Consider the following 4,492-nt stretch of genomic DNA (forward strand, 5'->3'; position numbering starts at 1 on the left):
CGGCCCCAAAAGGGTGCTGCCTCAGCGGCTCTGTGGCTCCCACCTGTCCCAGAAGCTGTCTGCCTCTGTGGTCCTCACTCTGACCTGTACAGACTAAGTTCGGCGGAGTCCCGGAGCCAAGATGGCGCTCCCTGCAGGGCAGGTCACTGTCCTCCAGCTGGGAGGGTGCCGGATGTCTGCCCAGTTTCTTTTCATATCCTTCGTCAAGTTCACTATTTCTTGGTGAAATTTATTCCTGAGCATTTTATGCTATTGTAAATGGAATTGCTCTCTTGATTTCGTGTTAAGGTCTGCTTTTGGTGCATACGAATATGACTGATTTTTGTGTGTTGATTGTTGCATTCTTCAACTTTAGGGAATGTATTCATTCTGACAGTTGTATGTATGCATTTGTATGTGTTTCATTGTGAAGTATCTAGCATTTTCTATACATAAGATCATGTAATCAGCAAATAGAGCCAGCTTGGCTTCTTTATTTTTAACATGTCCACATTTATTTCTTACAGATGCTTAATTGGTCTGGCTAAGACTTCTGATGTATGTGTGGAGTAGAGATGAAGAGGATGGGCATTCTTGTCTTGTTCTGCATCTTAGAAAGGAAGCTTCAACGTTTCCTTATTGAATATGGTATCAGCTGTGGGTTTGCCATATGGGAACCTTATTGTGTTGAGGTCCATTTGTTCTACACCAAGGTTGTTAAAATTTTTTATCATGAAGTAATTGAATTTTGTCAAATGCCTTTTCTGCAACTTGTTGAAATGCAATATGAATTTCATCATTCATTCTGTTAATGTGATGCTCCACACTTATAGCTTTGTGTATGTGGAATTATTATTGCATCTGTAGGATGACTCACATTTGATTCCAGTAAATTATCCTTTTAATGTGCTTCTGAATTCTGAATTCAATCTGCTAGTATTTTATTGGAGATTTTTGCCTCTATGTTCATCAGTAATACTAGCTCTGCAGTATCACCGGAGTTTCTTTTCCTACTACAGTTTCTCTCTCCTTCATCCCTCTTATCTTCCCTCCTGTTTGCCTTATATACATTTTTCGGCTTTGTCATGAAAGCTTAAAATAAGCTGGGAAGGATTTCCTCCTCCTCCTTTTTCTCCTCCTCCTTCTCTTCCTCCTCTTCCTCTCTTCATTTTCTTGAAATATAGATTTTGTTGTTATTGAAACAATTTTTCTTTTCCATTCTTTTATTTCAGGATATTGCACATACTGGGGATGGATGCTAACACTCAGCAACATCTCCAGCTTTTTGGTTTTCTCTTTTCCCTCTTAGAGTTATCTCTTCTGTTTTTCAGAAATCTTTGTGTGTTGTGTTTCCTGTTTCTTCTTTTTGGTTTTGGTCTTAAGGTATTTTTTTCAGTGTCCTCTTTGATTTCTTGATTATTTCTTTTGAGACATGTAGATTAATTTCCATATGACTTTTAAAAATTTCTTCCTGTTAAATTACATTTTAAATTTTATAGCTATATAAAAAAAACTAAGATGAAATATACCATTGGTTTAGTATTGTCCTTGAGAAAATTATTCTTTTGGTTGCTGGCTTAGTGTTCTGTGTTCTTTCCTCTTTTGAACTATTAGTCTACACTTTTCTCATGCATTATGGAAGGGGTGAAATCTCTGGGAATGGTTAGATGATTCATATCTTCTGAATTGTGGCATCTCCTTGAAGCTAGAATACTTATAGAGAGTGGATTTGCCTTTCATTCTATCTAGGGTCTCTCTGTAACATGACAAAGCTAGACTGATGGAGTAACAGAGAACACTACACTCCCCTCAGTCAGCTTGCAGGGGCTGTCTCTTGCCCTTGTACTGTTAGTACTCTAGCATTTAACTCTTATGGACTGAAAAGTGTATAGAAATTATTTGAAGAGAAATGTATAGTGCATATTTTCTCACCAAAATTTCCATACATATTTGCTGTTACCAAAGAAATTCTGGTGAGTTTTAACTTCATGACTCGATGGGGCTTGGTGTCAGCCTCAGGTCTTTGTGCTTCTTCTCTTTTGGCTTGATGGGTTATGGAAGGAAAGATTTGCCTCTTTAGCACTGGGTCTTGGGATCGCTGTAAATCCACGAATGACAGAAGGTTGACAGAGTGACAAAATCAGTGATTAATAAACACACAGACATGCACAGACACATGCAAACACACACGAGTGCACACATGCACACACAAATAAACATATGTACATGCACAGACACACAAACATTTTATTTTAGTCTTTCTGTTATATACTGAAAGAAGCCTGTTTAAGCAGACAAAAGCTGTACATGATTTCATATCAACCCCAGAAATTGTCACCTCTGTGTGTATCTCTCTAGAGGATTTTTTCACTTGTCTGTTTTGACCTGTGGGTACTCCCTTGGATGTGGTGCAATACATTAGTAATATGGTGGACCATATTTTAAAGGCACCAGATTGTCTTCTTGTTATTCAGGTTCTCAGACATTTCCTTTGGCTTTGTTGTTAATTATGCATTTTTAAGCAGAGAACTTTCAGACAAGCATTCCTACCTTAAGATGAAAGCACACACAATACAACATCAGCAAAGTACAACATAGCACAGTGTTTCAAAGGTCTAACAAACAGATCCACTTGCAGCTTTAGGAAAAAGCCTCATATATTCAGTTTTGATTCAGGACTCACTCACAAACACTCTTCACCACCCACTAGAGCTGCATCAAGAAACAGATCTGAAGATTGACAACAGGAGTTAAGAAATCATGCATAGCTTTCTCACTAGGGCCTTAGAGCTTAAGAAAGTTGCTATTTAACTGAGTATATGCTAAATGTCATGTATAAGTTAGTATGCATCAGTCCTCAGCACAACTTTCTTCAGTTAGGAAAATAAAAGAGAGCCATCCTACAGCAATGTAGGCTGGAGGAGGTACACTTGCTTGATGTGCACTCATAGCCTCTTGAACAAATATTGTATTCATACAAATAAGATCCAACCCCTGTTAAGACCAAAACTAAATGCAATTATGGGTCTATTGACCTGGAATTTAAAAGGCTGCATTTCTTCCTCCCAATCACCTTTTTACTGAAAAACAAAACAAAACAAAAACAAAAAACAAAATCAAAAAACAAAAAGGAGAATCTGAAATAAAGATGATTAGATTCAGCAGCCAACCTAAAATGGCCGACGAAAATTAGAATTTCTAGATTCAACCATATTGGCTAATAGGAATCCAAATGAAGAGCTAGCTGGGCTAAGGCAAGGGCTCCTTGGGGAGTATATTGAGCTCTTGTGCATGCTTAAGCCCTTGTGTCTGCAGTCTGAGGATCAGAAGTGCTCCTCTTTATTTGTTCAGGAGTATCAGCTAGATGGTCCTTAGAGTTCAATCCTAATACCAATACATCCACAAAATAAATCATGTGAAGATGAAGATGCTGGGGATTACGGAAGTAACTGCAATGCGTGAGGTAGTCTGCCTTCTCAGGCAAATAGAAGTGTTAGATGCCCATAATTGTAAGGCTTTTAAACTCTTTTAATGAAGAGACAAGTGAGCTAGCAGGCATGCATAAAAAACCAATATGCATGGGTAAAGCACAGAAACAAAGAACTTTCTGTCCTAGGCTTCCAAGCTTTTGAAATAGGTTTATGTTCCATTCCCAAGTCCTGACTCAGCCAGTCAGAGGGTTGTACTTCCTTGGTGACTTGGCTCTGAAGAGACCAGTCAGAGTGAATCCCTAGATACCTGTCAGTAAGTCTGGAAGAAATACCCATCCTGTCAAAGTGGGAACATTTTGCAACACAAAACTGACTTAATCAGGTTCAGAGGATGAATGGATTTGCATCAGGAACTGCTATGTTAGATTGTGTTTGTGTCTGGGATGTAGGTAGGGAATAGGGATTGGACTCGCAATAAATGAAGTTCTGGGTTCAATACACAGGATCTTTCTTTCCAAAGTGGGTGAAGCTCTCACTACCTCTGATTTTTTTGTTATGCAAAATCATTTTCTCCATTAAGCAAGTCAGGTTGTTTGAAATATTGTTATTTGAAATTGATAAAATCTTACCTGAGACAACTACTGGTATTTGCTTGTTTGTTTTTATTTGCCTAGTGTATACTTAAAGAGCTTCCAGCTCAATGTTAATACCCATACCACTGTGAGACCATGCACTTGACAAATTGGAAAGCCAAGGCTCAGAATCATTGCCCAGAGTGATAGAGCAGGATTTAGATCTGATTCACCAAAACCCAAAGCCTAGAGTTTTTTTCTTTTTTTTTACATCTTATTAGATCCCTGTCATGAAGCCTGAGGTCACTTGCAGATATTTCAATAAACCTTCTGTTTAGCATTTCCCACGTGTCTGCTAACTTACCCCTGGGTATGGGTTCATCCATTGATATTAACTGAGATTCAAGTCTCTCAATCCACAAAGCTCACTTTTTCACTACTAAATATCTTGGTGGGTTTGAATACATACAAATTAAAGCTAGAAGGCAGGAGTAGAATGCATTTTGAACT

The 4,492-nt window shown here is 38.3% G+C and overlaps 1 long non-coding RNA gene across 1 annotated transcript in view; it reads left to right on the forward strand.

Moving 5' to 3' along the window:
* The window catches only part of LOC110292146, a 75,201-nt gene extending 72,128 nt beyond the window's left edge, over positions 1 to 3,073 (forward strand). Inside the window, exon 4 of the long non-coding RNA XR_002377672.1 lies at positions 507 to 3,073. This is a non-coding gene — a long non-coding RNA (uncharacterized LOC110292146). The remainder of the gene's footprint in view (positions 1 to 506) is intronic.
* Positions 3,074 to 4,492: the final 1,419 nt, after the last annotated feature.

The sequence above is a fragment of the Mus caroli genome, chromosome 4 (assembly GCF_900094665.2).
Source record: "Mus caroli chromosome 4, CAROLI_EIJ_v1.1, whole genome shotgun sequence".
Taxonomy (NCBI): Eukaryota; Metazoa; Chordata; class Mammalia; order Rodentia; family Muridae; genus Mus; species Mus caroli.